The sequence below is a fragment of the Manis pentadactyla genome, chromosome 6 (genome assembly GCF_030020395.1).
Source record: "Manis pentadactyla isolate mManPen7 chromosome 6, mManPen7.hap1, whole genome shotgun sequence".
Taxonomy (NCBI): Eukaryota; Metazoa; Chordata; class Mammalia; order Pholidota; family Manidae; genus Manis; species Manis pentadactyla.
The window spans coordinates 147,522,413-147,537,527 of record NC_080024.1 but is presented as its reverse complement, the minus strand read 5'-3'; the positions used below and the strand labels follow the sequence as shown (position 1 = coordinate 147,537,527).

At 41.8% G+C, this 15,115-nt stretch overlaps 1 non-coding gene across 1 annotated transcript; it reads left to right on the top strand.

Moving 5' to 3' along the window:
* Positions 1 to 14,708: 14,708 nt before the first annotated feature.
* On the top strand, positions 14,709 to 14,899 carry LOC118907838 (U2 spliceosomal RNA). The gene has a single exon (XR_005022990.2). It is a non-coding gene; the product is annotated as a U2 spliceosomal RNA (small nuclear RNA).
* Positions 14,900 to 15,115: the final 216 nt, after the last annotated feature.

Here is a 15,115-nt window from a genome sequence, read left to right as displayed (position 1 = left end):
GGTCTCTCCATTCCCTTGTAATTTTAATTTTACTACACTTTCCTAGTAAAACTCTTAACACAGAATCGATGCCAGTGCATGCCTTATCATTTGCAAATGCAGATGGCTGAGGATCGCTGGAGGATAGCATACAACCATGCAGGTTGATTCCCCAAGAAATTTGTGGCTTCCTTCTGTTCTAGGCTACGGGTCTCTTCCGTTCCCTCCAATAAATATTGTGTTTTCACAGATGTCTTAATACTTCATACTCAAACCCTCTGCCTGCAATTATCAGCAGAAAACTTCCCTCCGGTATTACATTTTTAAAAATGAGACTCTCAGTATTGACTGACGTCCACTATCCAGTGTCCATCCTCCAGGTTAATCTGTATCCACACCCAAGTTCACCGTGAGGCCTCTGGTCTCTCTTAACATCCCCGCCACCCCCCATTCAGCTCTCTATCCCGCCCTCATCATGGCGCCCAGGACGCTTCACCCTTGGTCAGTTATTCTCTCTACTGCATCCGCAGTTTCCTCCTTTCTTCTTCTTCCTTTCCCTTATCCTCTGCATGGACGCAAGTCTCTCCTCACCAGCTCCCACCAGCTATGGCTTCATTTATTGCTCCTACGTTTGTCTGCAATTAATGAAATGAAGGATAAAGATAAAAACAGGTGTGGAGAAAAAAACATTAAGAAATGGATTGTAAGAAATGTAGTGGAGGGTGGTTCCCCTTTTAAATATTCTAGACACAGTATGTTTCTTTGAAATTTGATTTAAAAAATTAAATAAGATGAGGGAGCAGACCCAGCCAGGCAAATATTCAAGAGATGTGGGGGAGAGAATACGGAGTACTAAGACCGTGGTAATGGAGTTTTTCCAGTGACTTGGAGGAGAGTGAAGGAGACCACTGTGGCTGGAGCAGATTCCGTGAGTGACAGATCTGCTGCCGAAGCGGTGTGACTTTATAATCAACGTGACAGAGGTTTAGGACCAGAGAGAGATCTCTGTCTGAAACTGGCAGCGAGGAACGAAGAGAACACTTACCCAGATTCAGGCCCAGTGGGATGAGGGCTGAGGGAGAAATGAGCTTCTGCCTGAGTGCCTGCGGAGGAAGCAACATTCTTGAGGGAGATTTGAGCTTCATTTAGAGTCAGGTGGAGGTAATTTTTAGAGAAGCAAGCAAGGAGTTTTTTTTATGATGGACCATAAATTCCAGAGGGCTCACTGGAGCAGATTCAGGAGTTTGGGAAGATGAAAGCAAGAGATATAATAAGGGATATGCAGAGATGTGCAGTGATGAAAACGTGTCCAGGGAGGGAAATCCTAGAGGCCTGAGACTCCTTGTGGTGATTGACAAAAACAGGTAATGGGCTTAATGAGATTAGTTCTGGCTGGTCTCAAAGTAGGTAGTGGCAGCGAGACTGTGACTGGAAATAGGTCCACTTTTTGCCTCTGACAGAGCTGGGGAGGCCTGAATGGAAGGCCTCATCCTGGTGCGTGGTCTTATCCTTATGAACTCCTATTGGTTTGTTGTTGTTACTGATAACTTTGGTAGAAAAAAATATATATTTAGTTTAAGTATAAACGGATATCCTTGTGATCAGAATAAAGTTTTATGGAACTTTTATTTTCAAACACTTAAATACTTATTTTGAAACTTCAAAGACCCTTTTACTATACTCATGTTGTGCTGGTTATAAATTTGTATTGTTTCAATGGTTTTAGGTTCTGTAAAGCATCTAGTCCCCCTTGTCTGCTAGAATTCCCACTCTTGAATCCATTCTTTCAGTGGACATCATGTCATATTGAGACGAGCGGAGACAGCTATCATTCACACATGAGGAAGCGGTCCAGTTCCGCCAAGACGATGCCACAATGTTTGTATGGGCAAGAGAGCACTGGGAGGAATGCCTGGGAGGGGAAAGGGCAGGGCACCAGCAGAGGTGGACATCCTAACGGGCAGGTCTGGCCTCTGTGGGGGAGAAAGACAGAAAGGAAGCTCCCAGAAGGCAATGAGGTTCGAAGGTAGTTTGAGGAGACAGAGGGGGGCTCCTCAAACTTAAGTCTCCAGCCAGAGGTGTACTCTGTCTCCTAGGAAAGAGCCTGCCTCAGTATCCCTGGACGGGAGTGGCCAAGGGGAGTGGCACCTTGGTGCAGATGCCACAGAGGGCTCAGAGCACCCCAGCTGAGGCCATCAATCTGAGATGCCAGTCCTCCCACCTGCTGCAGTCACTCAGCATGTATTTTCAGGTAAGTTCAGTTAAATATCATGCAGCAAAGGCATGCGGTATTGCAAAGACAAAAGCAGAGATAGAAGAGGGTGTTGAGCTGTGCAGATCCAGAAACCAGAAAAAATCCTTTGGGCAAAAATGGGGTTATGAGTTGAATTGTGTCCCTCAATATTCGTATGTTGAAGCCTGAAACCCCCGGTCCTCAGAATGTGGCTGTATTTGGAGATATGGTCTTTAAAGAGGTGATTAAGTTAAAATGAGGCCTTTAGGGTGGGTTGGGCCCTTGTCCAATCCTACTGGTGTCCTTTTGAAGAGAGGACATTGGACACACAAGGGACACCAGGGATGTGTGTGCACAGGGAAGACTGTGTGGGCAGAGTGAGAAGGTACCATCTGCAAGTCAGGCAGAGGGGCCCAGAGGGGGTGAAACCTGCCAGCACCTCCGTCTCAGACGCTGAGCCTCTGGAACTCTGCAAAAACAAATTGCTTTTGTTTAAGCCCTCACCTTATGGCAGCCCTAGCAGAGTCATACAAACGGTCTTCTGGACGGCACTGTCTCAACAGCTACTAACGGGAGGCCTAACCACAAGTATAACGTGCCACTGTCATGAGCTGCTTGAATTTTCTTCCATTGTCTCACTTATCTCACAGCTATTTCTGTGACACCTCTGGCCGTACAAAGGTCTAAGGTCACAGTTATTCTAAGCAGAGGGAGGAAACGCAAGAGCAGAGGCACCAAGTGGGGAAGAAAGACTGATGAGCAGCTATCCCAGATGCTGCAGGAAGGAGTCCTACAGTAAGTGCAGTGCTCGAAGGGCCTCTGTGACAGCAGACTCACCATTAATGGCCAGGTCTGCTAGTGCCGCAGAGGGTGGCCACAGGGCGTGACGTTTCCTCAGACCTGTCCATGATGGGTGTATGTCGGAGTTGTACAACATGACCACTTCATGTGTGCCCAGATGATCTTCAGATGCCTTTTGCAATTGTATTTTGTAGAGTTTGGTTAAAATGCAATTTAGTGGGATTTTAGTGGTCTAGCAATTTATAATAATCCTCTTATGTAAAAATAAAAAAGGTGGAAGAATGCAATTTGTGACATACCTGGAAGCTATGCAGAACACTGTAACACCTTAAAAAGCATCTGATTCTTTCCAACTTTGCTCAAGAAGCAGTGCCCTTAATCTCCCAAACTTATTAAAGCTGGTATAAAAACAAGATAATATACTTGAAAGGGTTCTTATACCTAATTTAGTAAAAGCAAAAGAGATTTAGCTTTTCCTTTTTACGATGGAAACTCTGTATGAGTCTAATTAAAGACAAAGTTTGTTCTTCCTACCACAAGCTGAGAATTATAAAAATTAACACCTAAGGCCCATGTTAAGTAGAAATAAGTGCAGGTCAGAAATAGCCACAGTAATAAGTACAAGTTTAGAAATTAATGAAGTGAGGGTATGTATGTAGCTTCATCCACCCCCATCCAAGGATTATAAGGTTTTTAGTTTTCCAGTACTAGAGAACATACTGGGCACTGGCATCTTACAAGGTCAAACTGCAGACCTTTATGGGTGCATTCTTACTCCAGGTAAGAGTAATCAAACCATGCTGAGGGGAAATGCGTGCTGGGGACCAGTAAGTTTACCACTCCCTCAAAGAGCAGTGACTGTCAAACATAAATTGCCTGCAGGGGAGGGGTGGGGACATGAGGAAATAGGGGGGACTACCCAAGAACAGCACCAGGTGGGTCTTGTAAGCCCTGCCCACAGTGCTTCCAGCAGTACAGCACAGCCAGCAGGAAAGCCGGATGGCTCACAGCAATGACCAAGGACTTCCGAGAATCGCATAAGGCAGTGCCTCTGATCCAAGTGGCTGTTCCCAACATTGCCACCATCTTAGATACCATGCCCACGGTTCTAGGAGTGTCCCATGCTGCACTGGACTTAGCATCGCACTGGACTCAAACTCACTGTGACTAAGCTGCATGTCTGTTAGCACACTGTCTGCCAGCCTACCATCTCCAGAAATGCAGAGGCTACTAAGCCCTGCAGGGGATATGGATCCTCCAGATGTCCCGCCCCTGTTCCGTGGTGGCCCCTGTGGCCTGTAGGGAGAGAATGGGGGACATTCCCACTGGTGCCTGGTGTACAGATGGTTTAGTAGGGCACCCTGCCCACATGGACCACAGTCACTATTCGACTGGACCCAACACTGACACCATCTGGATGGAAACAGGAATGAACTGCAGCAGCCAGTATTCAGAACTCAGAGCAGTTTGGCTGGTATCATTCATCAGGTGCTGACACCCTAGCCCAGCTAGGTATACGCCCTAGCAACTGAGTCTTTGGTAGATACAGCAGATTGTGAGCCTAAGAAGAGTGGCCACTGTAGCGTCCTGGTAGGATGGCCTATTGCCATGGGTGCCAGATTGCCCTTGAAATACAATGACTTTGTTAATGCAGTAACAGCAGGTCATACATGTTCTAAACAACACGCAAGGCAACTGCCAAAGGAATCTGGGGCCATCCAGCAGCATTCCCAACTGGTGAGGGGTTGGCAAATTGATTATACTGCCTCCTTCCTGTGAGTGAGGGTTCTAAATATGCCCTGGCTGGTTTGGATGCTGTGTCTGCCCTCACCCAAGCTTTCCCTTGTCACTGTGCAAACCAGGCAGCCACCACTAGAGGATTAGAGAAGCTGAGTACCATGTACAGGTGTCCTTATCAAATACAGTAATAGCGGGCCAAATTTGGGCCGTCATGATGTGCAATACTGAGCAAAAGAACATGACAATGAATGGAGGTTCCATCTACCTGTAATACCCAAGCCCCAGGGTTGGTAAAAAGTCAAAATGGAATATTAAAGCAACAGATTAAATTACTAACAGGTAAAACCACCCTGAACAGGTTACTAAAGTACTATTCCAGGCTTTAATACATTTGATTAATCAACCATAGGACCTGTTGTCCCACATGCCAGACTGGGACCCCTGCCAAGGCACCCAACGCCATGAAGGTATGGAAGCTGAAAGGCACGACCATCACCCCAGATCTCACTGTGGATCAACATGCTGTGTGGCTGAGAACACCCAGCCCCACCACCCCTGGGAAAGGTATTATCCACTGAAATTTGTGATGGGATGTCCCCTTGGGATGGGTGTTCCTTAAATGGGTAATGAGGAACTATTTAGTCGCCACTGGGCTCCCGAACCTGTGGAAATGGAACTCACACCACTGTGAAAGGGGAGTGAGTGGGGTCCTGTGCCAGCACATCTCACCCCATCCCTTCACATGTGACAGTGCTGCCTCCCCAGCCAACACATATGGTGCTCACAACCAGGCCAAGTTCCTAAAGCTGCAGCCACGTGAGCACCTCAGGATGGGGCCAAAAGTATAATTCTTACAGAGGAGGAAGACCTCCATACAAGTTCCCACTCAGTACCTGTCTTCTCACCCTCAGACCATGGCTCCTCCATGGTGTCTGGTCACGGGTGGCCACTGATGGAAATGCCTCTCCGCAGTGGGCCACTCGGCAAGCTGTCGGGTCTGTGGGTGGCTGCCCCTCCGCAGCTCATCAGGATTGCTGTGGTGGGTGGGTATCACCACCCCAGTGAGGGGGTCAGACTAGCTAGGACTAGTATTCTTAACCCATCTGATACCACTAATACCCACCCAGTAACCTGGCCAGAGACACACACTCTCAAAAACACTTGCACGGGGATTCTTTCTGTCAATCAGACTACACGGCCAGCCCATCAGGCTGCTGACCAAAAGAGTCCTAAGATACCACAATCAGAACCATGGGTGGCAACATGGATTTGGGGTAAATTCATGTGGCTTACCCAGTATTACAGACATGTGAGCACCCGGGCACCCCTATGATGGGAACAGAAAAGTCACTCTAAATAGAACCAACCCAGTTCTACCAGGAATATGGAATGGATGTCACTGGAACTGTGTAGTCATTTTGTCTCACTAAAGGATAGGAACTAGTTTGACACTGATGGTTGTACCACCCAGATATTTTCTGGGGAGAACTGAGTGGAGGGAGGTGGGGGGCAATCAGTGGTTATGTGACACAAATCTTTGTCCATGGCTTCCACCTGGGTGGCTATACCACTGTACCCTGAGTTTTCCCTGGGCACGAAATACCTCCCCCCATGATCACAAAAATTTCCAATCTCCCTCTGTAAGGCCAGATGGGCAACATACAATCATCTAGCCACTGTCTTTGTCCCCTCTGTTCTCCTGGAGGGCATTACAGCACGCCCCGAAGTCCCTACCAAATTCACCACCAAGCCTTGAATGAGAGCCAGCAAAGCCTGTTCTTACCGAACACGGAAATGTCTCTAATAAAAAAGCTGCCCTCCAGAATAGGATGCCTTGGACATTATTACTGCCTGGCATGGAGGCACCTGCGCCATTATCCAAACAGAGAGCTGGGTGTTCACACCTGACGAGTCTGCTAACGTATCTTTTTATCAAAACCCGTGAGGACACACGTGAATGCGTGCCGGGTCCGACCCCCCGCCGGGACTTGGTAAATCAGTAGTTCAGATCGTGGAGCTCCCGGTGGAAATACCGGCTACTTTCTTGGGGGAACGTGATGTGAATCGGCTTTCCCTTGCCCGGACCTGCACTGCGGCTGCGGCATCCGTCCCCAGGGCAGCCGGGCAGCCGGACAGCCGCCCAGGGCCCCACCCCCCGCCCCGCCCGTGGGAGCCCTGCTGACCCCTGACCCGCCCGGCCCGCGGGGGACCGGACGGCGGCCGGAGGCGGCCGCGGGACAGCACGCCGGGGGTCACCGGGAGGACGCGAGCCGGACCCACGCTCCGCGGCCCCCCAGCGCGCCCCGGCCTGGGGTGCTCTGCCTCAGCTCCCGCTGGGGAGCCGCTTTCCAGGGCCAAGGGTCCCCGAAAGGTGCCGTCGAGCGCGTCCAGGCCCGTCCGTGCCTGGCGCGGGGAAGGTCTCGGGGAACTTCCGTGGCTGCGGCGGACGGGCCCGCGCCCGGGCCAAGCCTGCAGGGCATGGGCAGCCCCCTGGCCCCGGCCTTGCCCGCCTCCGCCCGCCCGGCCGCCTCGCAGTCCACCCGGGGCGCTCCTGAGCCGCAACCAGCGTTTGCTCCCCAAAGACCGGCCTCGCTGGAAATGTGAGAAGTTCTTGGGAGAGAAGGAAAATAGGGCAGGTCAGCACCGCGGGCCTCCGTCAAGAAAGCAAGAGCATCAAAAGCTCTAAGTGGAGGTAAAATAAACGCTTTTATTTTTCTTATTCTTTTTTTTTTAATACACCAAGCTGTACATTATATCCATGGGACTTATTTCCCACTGGAAGTTTGTACCTTTTGACCACCTTCTTATTTTCTTGTTTTTCTTATTCTTGATTGATCTATCAGGGAACAGTTGGTTCAAAATAGCACTAGCAGTACACTCGATTAGGTGTGTTTAGTTCTGTACCTTATGTCTGCATAAAGATATAATTATGTGGAAGTGAAGTGAATGACAGCCGTGGTACAAGAGACAGGAGGGAGAATTAGGATTATTTTGTTATTATAAGGAATGTATTTGCTTATCTATTCGGACAAATTCTTATCTCCTGTTTACATTTACACATTTTAGGAATAAGTACTCTGTTAAGTCATTCACTGAAACGTGCGTGCACATGAGTTTACAGACAGATGTACAAACGCTGCCAAGAGGCACTGAATCATGGGCGATCTAGGACCAGAGAAGACAAGTGACCTCACGCTGGATGTCAGAGTGGGCAGATGACATCAAGGATGGTGGCCTTTGGGCTCTGTACACCTCCTTCATGTCTTTGCACCCTGTGAGTCCCCGGGAAAAGGAGTGGGGAATCTTAAAATTGACTTAAGATTTTAAAAACATAGGTCTCAGAACAAAAATTAACAGAACAAAATATAGTTTACTTTTTTTTAAGTTGACAAATCAGGTAAAAGAGAAAAGACATTTTAATTTTCTTGTGAGAATAAAAGCTTTGCAATCAACATGTTCCTAGTGCAAAAGAATCCACTTATGTCAAAGTAAAAGAAGGAAATACTGACATGGGGAGCTGGAGGTTAAATGTCATATCTGAGAACCAAAACATGAGCCCAGAAGAGGGAAGAGGTCACAGTCCAGTCAGTTAGTATTGTTGATAGCTGGTGCTGTGTTATCTCTGTGTTCTTGTGGCCTTGTTGCAAACAGTGAAACACTCTTAAAAATAAATATGGATAAGTGTATATGCATATGTCCTGTGAGATGCATTTGAGGAAATAAATGTTGGAAGCAAAAGAAGTCTTTAAAGTTGTGAATTCAAGATATGTTTTTAACCTTTCTAGAAGATCCAAATGTTCCATTATTTTAATAATACTCAGGGATGTTTTCAGGAGTTTTCAAGTGTTGGACTGTTCACTAAAAGCTACAGTTCTTTGTAAATACTTTAACACAATTGCAGGTAGAAGATGAGAATGTTAGGTAATACGCTGATCTGAAAGCTAATATAAAATCTGATTTTCCCAAAAGCAATATTGATTTTAATAGTAAAAACAAATCAGAACAAGCACACAAATTGCTTTCATCATTAAAAGGGGGAAATGAGCTTATAATGGACCAAATGTACACTAGCACCAATTAGAAAGTGTTTTTGGACTCATCTTAATAATGCAATCAACAAAATCCTAAAATGAAAGAAAATTTCCTTCATCTGTAATATTTATCATGAAATAAATACTACTCAGAGCAATCATATTCTTTTTTGCATTTAAAACTTCAAACTAAGGGTGACAACTTTTAAATATTAAATGTTTGTTGTATTTTTTAAATTATTAAATAATTTTATTTAGTGTTTATTTTGCATCAATATTTTCTTTAATGATTCCTATTAAAAATATGTACTTATCCACTAGAAATTATTTTACATTTTATTTGTGATGGTTAGTTTTTTGTATCAAGTTGGCTAGGCTCTAGTACCCAGCTATATAATTAAACATTAATCTAGATATTCTTATGAAGGTGTATTGTAGATGTGATTAAAACCCACAATAAATTGACTTCAAGGAGATTGACCATGGTATAGGTGAACCTCATCCAATCAGTTGAATGCTTTAAGAGCAAAAACTGAAATTTCCTGAAAAAGAAGAAATTCTGCCTCAAGTCTGAAACCTCAAGTCCCCCCCCCTGCAGACCTGTCCTACAGATTTCAGACTTGCCAGCCCCACTGATCACATGGCCAATTCCTCAAAATAAATCTCCTTATATATCTGTGATTATATCCATATAAATACATAATTTATAATGTATGAATACAGATAAAATATATATAAATATATAAATATAAATATAAATTAATATAAAATATTATATACATATACATCTGTATATATAAATCTCTTTATACACATACATACATCCTATTGATTTCCTTTAGAGAGCCCTGACTAATGCAGTATTTAAATGCATGATCTTATTACAGTATGTGTACATAATATTAACACATATTATCTAATTATTATATTTTTTTTACCAAAAGTCCTTTAAAACTTCTAATTAACCCTGTAACAGAAAAAAAGATGTATTGCTTATTATTATGGTTATTTCTGTGCATTCCTGAAGATTAATATGTGTCAGGAGTTTGGAAACATGAATAGGCATTTGACCATAGATAATGAAATAGAATGGAATCCAAAAAAACCAATCCGATTAACAATATGGTTATGGAACATTATTCTAAAGGTTTTCTTGCAGACACCCAGGGAATCCTGAGGAGGAGGCAGTGGAAGTCATTAGAAGTGGGCTTTATTTCCTACTCCCAACTTCCAGTCCGCAACCAACTGGCTGACCTTCCACTTGATTGCCACATCACGTCTCTATACACAACTTTATTTGGATGAGAGGCTTCACTGTTAAAATTTGAAAACCATTGCCTGGCTGTGTAAGTTGTCATCAGCTTAGGTAGCAGGCATATGGACAATAAAAGTGAGGACATGCATAGAGCATAAACGCCTCTCCTTCCTTGTTTTGAAGAAAATGTCACAGTGTGTATTAAGTCTGAGTTTTGGAGATTTTTTTCTTTTCTGAAAATTATTTTAAATGGAAAAGTTTTCCCAAGTCAGAAACTTCCTTCAGCATTTTTATGAAATATATGTTCACAAGGAGAATTATTGAAGTTAATTGTACAAAAGGAAAATATAATCATTTTAGTGAGAAATCAATATGAATAAACATGAAATTATCTAGAATGAATGCTTTCCTCCCTCTGTTGTACTAATGTTTTCTTCCCTCTGTTGATTGCCTAAGAATCACATAGAGCCAGTACTCATCTTAGCCTTTGTAGCATTCTGCCCCTGTGGTTATGATTCTGTCAGGTTTGCCCCTCTAATGAAAATCCCTGTTTGGGGATTTATAATTTCATTTCAAGCCTTCCTTTCAGAATGACACTGTGCAGACCACCTTTGCCTAGGAGATAGCTTCTTTACTGTCAGAGGAATGTGCCAAGTAGGTTTTTCACTATTACATGTATATTTTATCTTTCCATTTAATAGAATATTGTGTTTATTTTTTCATAATTCAGCAAACTGATTTAATAGCTCTTTAGAAAATTTGAACCCAAGAACACAGCAAGTCATCACTCAACCATCATGAAAACAATGCACAGAGGTTTGGCTTTTTGATACACTCAAGTCTTAAGTTTCTAAATAATTTAATGTGACCTTACATTCTTAGAGAATGGAGAAATTTCCTGAGGCTAAGCCAGTTAAAGTTGCTTGGCATTTGTGCTATTTTGGGAGGTAATAAGCTATTCCCTCCTTGTTCAGTGTCACAGACCCTAGTGTTTACACCATATTATAAAACCTGGTGACAGACAGCATAGCACCAGCTGGCAATGTGACCTTTCTTTCCCTTAGTGATTCCATACAAAGCAGACACTGTCTTTTTACTCCATCTCTCTGCCCTTTCCCTACTTACTGTCCTCACCTTAGCTTTTGTAGAATTAGTGAATTAAATGAGAATATGCATATGAGATGCTGTGAAGTACAAATCCAGGGTGTTTATATTATTAGACGGCTGCCTAAATGATAAGCTTCCTGTCCTGATGCTATTTATTTGGCTGACAGGCAGCAGGGTACAGTGAAGTGTGTGCTGTGGTAACAGGCGACTGGATTTGAATTTGTGTCAAAACACCAGCTAGTGATGTACATGAGCAAAATGATTTGACCTCTCTGAGCTCCAATTCCCTCATCTGTAAACTGAGCATTATAAAATCCACTTCCAATTGTATTTTTATGAGTGTCAGAAAGTGTTGTCGTCCAATACGCATTTAATGCATTGTAGATGTAATAGTAATTATAAGGATTAATTTTAAGAAAAGTACTAATGAAGGCTTTAATTTTGATCATTTCACTACTTGCTAAGAGAGTAATGGTCTAAACTTGAACTTTCTCTTTGTCACATACATAGGGAGGAAGCAATCACCAGGGATAACCTGGAATAGGGCCAGATGGAGATCCACTGGCAGGTTCTCAGAGCTCCGTGTTATTTACACACTTTTCTGCCTCTCTGTGGATAATTTTATGTTCATTCCTGCATTCATCAGTCTAATCAGTTGCAGAGAGAAAGTGAGAGGAAAATATTTTTATCAATCCCTATTTTCAAAAACAGCACCTTAGTAAAAAGAAAAATTCCTGAAAAGCGTTTTAGATTAATAAATGGAGTACAGTTGTGGTGTCTCAGTACTAGAAAAATCAGAGGATTAGCATCAAACAGGCCTGGATTTAAATTTCAGCCCTGCAATTCCTACTCCCTGCCTTTATTTGAGCAATTATATAGTGCAGGAGATGAACCTGACAAATATGGAAAGGGCCAGAGTTTCTGAGGGTGAAGGAAAATGGAACAATGTTTCATCAAATGTCAGATCTTAAAACCTGAACCTAGTCCTATAGACTTATTAGATAAAGTGTCTTCATATGTTGTGATATCCCTGTAAGAATCACTTATATCCATAATATCAGTGCTTAAACACTTTGTGGGACAGCAGGGCAAACTATTACAGAATATGTTCTGAGTCCATTACAAACACAGGCTGTTTTGAAATAAAAAATTTTGAAATGAAACCCTAAATTCTGATTGATTCTCTCTCATAGCTTATAAATTTCAGAGTAATGCAGCACAAATATCTGTCTGCATCCTGCTTTTAAAACCCTCAGTGGCTTGTCTGCTCTCTCACCTGCCTACGTTGAGGCAGAGGCATTATCTTGATGGACTCATTTCATCCCAGAAGGAATAAATGATGAGGCAGGAATCTTCTGAGGAAGTTTTGTTCTCTGAGAAAAATACGCCAATCATTGCAAAAAAGGTAGTGTTACTGTATTTAGTTTCAAGAAAGTAAGCACCAGTGAACTTAATAATAATTAACATTATATCTGTCAACATTTCAATTTACAAAGCAATGTTCCTTTATATTTAATTGCTGACTTGCATAAGGGCAACAGAAACTTTTAGGACACAAAAAGATAAACCAAGCAGTGTGATTAAAAAGTTTATTGCCACTAAATTACATTACTATTAAGCAAAAGGAGGAGAAATAAGTCAATAATGATGAATTGAGTGTCTACCCAGGAAACCATTACATTAGATATAGTGGGAAAAAAAATAGGTCTTTACCAGCAAAAACCTTGTAGTGTAGTAATTACCCTTTTACAACAAATGCCATATTAGGTCTGGAAAGAATGTAAACTGTCATCTTAAAAGTGATACTGGTCACATTGTTAAAATTATGTAAGGACAACTGCATTATATACCTGAAGTAATTAGTTTTTCTTAAAATTAAGTATTCTAAATGATAATTTTATCATTAATATTTAAAACATAAGAATACTACATTCAAAACAAACACCTAAAGAACAGCCTTTAAACCCAAACACCTGGAGATTTCATAATCTACTTTGTGCATTCCTGCTACTTAATGTGCCTTTCATGCAGAAGAGTTTAAGAGCAGGACAAACAAAAGGCTATTTTGCTAGCTGGAGAAAATTGTTCAGCATCTTTGGGAAATATCCAAGACTCTATTGTTTCCTCCTACACTGCGTCAGAAGGAGTTTGGTGGGTTATCAAACATAACCCCATGCTTTCCGTCACATCTTGCCTTCATACATATGTAGTACCAACCATTCAACTGCAGTGTTGTTTCTGAGTGATATGTTGATGCACCATGATTCATATAGAACTGAGGGAAGCCCAAACTGCTGATAATGGAAGTTCATTGAGTTGGTTTCATTTCTATGATGGCAAGGGTGGCTGTACATTTGTAAAAAGGAGGCCAGAAAAGAGCTCCTTCTGCTATACATTGAAGTCAAACCAAAGTATGGAGGGTTTAAAGAAAGGAAAGGAAAACAAAGAAAACAAAGAGAAGAGGCTCATCAATTACTCCTTAGTTAAAAGAGCATATACAACTATATGTTTGGTAATAATTTTAGCAGAATAAAGAGTACCTATTTCAAAGTGACAGCACCGTTAAGCCTATGTTAAATAAGGCATGTCCGTTGAAAATCATTCAAAACAATACTTCGTTTTATCATCATTATTCAATAATATGATATAAATATAGTTCAATGCAATGACATAAAATACAGAAATCAAAGACTTACATGCTAGAAATGAGCAGGTACAATTATTTGCACATTCTGATTATACAAAAAATATGCCACAAAATCAAGTAAGACACTGTTTAAATTCATTAAAATCAGAGGAAATTAACAGCATAAAATTAACACAAATAAATGGATGTAAGATAATTCTAAACTGAACAAAGGAACAGTGCATATTGATAGCAGGTGTCAGTGCCAGAGAAAGCACAATATACCAGTCTTGAATTTTTATTCAATGCCCAGTGCAGAATCTGCCCAATGTATATATGCACAAATTAGAAGTACAAAAAGAGTCTGATAACTCTTTATCATAACGGGAAATTTTAATGCTTATTTAGTTCTGGATTGGCTGTTTGAACATACACTATATGAATAATTAAGATATAAGGCAGAGGTTCTTTAACAGTGGCTAATGGACATAAAGAAATCCATGATTTTCTTTCAGAGAGGCCAGGAACTCTTTGAATTTATATGTAATATTTTATGCATATGTTTTATGTGTCCTCTACAGAAGAATAGTCACTACCTAATGTATGTAGTCTGAGATTCAAAAATTGTTATTTGATTTTATTTACATATATAAATATAAAACAATAAACATATATATTCAACCTCATTACCATAAAGAGAAAATGAAGCATATTGTGGGGAATTTATAAAAATTGATAATGCACTCTAGACACCTACACATGCAGACACAGGTCATGACCTCCACTCATTCTCTAACATAGAAATTTGTAAGTCTACATTCTTTGACTGCAACTCAACAACAGCAGAAATTCAAAACAAAAGGATACCTTCTAAAATCTAAACACTTGAGAAAACAAATAGGCTTTTTAAAAAATTACATAAAAAATAAACCACATATCGCTTCTCAGCCTTTTGGCTCAGATCAAGTGTAGTATCTGTTCTTATCAGTTTAATATCTGATACATCCTCTATCCAAGGACAATATATTACATGGATTATTGGAGCAGGGAAATGGAAAAGGAGCTTGCTCTGTCTGCTCCATGCATCGACCTGGAATTGCAGTACTTCCGGGAATGGTGCACCCCCTCAAGGGGTAATAAACGACTGTTAAAAATAAAAAAAATAGATAAATAAATAAAAATAAACCATAGACTAAGGAATTATGAAATGTAACATAATAAAATATGTCCAAAGTTAGGATAGTGCTTAGCTGTCCTCAAAATGTAAAGAATCATTAAGAGTGCCATAGATCAGGAAAGGTTTGACTTCCCAGTGGTATGAATTATACGAAACACAGAAACAG